This window comes from Mus caroli, chromosome 2 (assembly GCF_900094665.2).
Source record: "Mus caroli chromosome 2, CAROLI_EIJ_v1.1, whole genome shotgun sequence".
Lineage (NCBI taxonomy): Eukaryota > Metazoa > Chordata > Mammalia > Rodentia > Muridae > Mus > Mus caroli.
Genome location: NC_034571.1, coordinates 168,312,022 through 168,312,958, shown reverse-complemented (window position 1 = coordinate 168,312,958; position 937 = coordinate 168,312,022).

Sequence of the window (937 nt, the reverse complement as noted above, 5' to 3'; positions counted from 1 at the left end):
CACTCCATTCTCTAGGAAGCTCTTGATGTCCTGAAGAACAAGAGTTCTTCATTTGTAAAAGTGGCAGGGTACCTTAAAAATATTTTCCTGTCAATGAGTCGGAGAAAGAGCTAGGAAATGATAAGGGATCCTTCCTATTATCTAAGGGAGATGCTCATGGGNAAGGACGGTGAGGGTGCAGTCAGGGAGGCGCTTGTCCAGTGCTCTGTCAAGCCGAGAGGTACACGTCTATCTGGATCACAGNACCGGAGACAATTTTGTGAACCCCGAGACTGTTCTAGAAATGTGCTTGTCCAGATTTAATGACTAGGATCAAAAGTACTTCTTCAAAAAATGATATGACCAAGCTGTTTAATTTCCCGACAGTCCTCTACAAAAGAGAGTGAAGGCTGCAAAGAGCTCTTTCATTTTCAGAGACTTAATTTGATGCTCTATGCTCTGGCCAAACGGTACTGTCCACATGGCTCTGCCCCCAGAGGGACTGTGTATTTCAGATCTCACAACACGTCCAAAGGCTGGTGAACTGTACTGAACAGGATGAATAAATAAGCTTGCCTCTATGGCAAGAGTCAGGGTCGGCCAACCTCTCCCAGCCTCACCAGTAAGNTACTCAGGTACTGTTGGCTGCACTATCCACACCAACAAGGAATAATTTCCAGGGGTGGTGCTGTGGCAGCCTGCCTGAGCTTCAGAACTCTGTCTACAGCTGCAGGAAAAGGCACAATGTGATAGTGATGGAGTCATAAGGATATCATGTGCTTTGGCCTATTTAACCTCTCACTCTTCTTTATATCCCTTTCCTCCTCCCAAGATCCCCCATTCACTTCTTCACTTGTCTATATATCTATACCTATACCTATGTATATCATCTGTACCATCTATATCATCTTTATCATATCTCTATCATATCATATCATATATATCTATATCTATACAT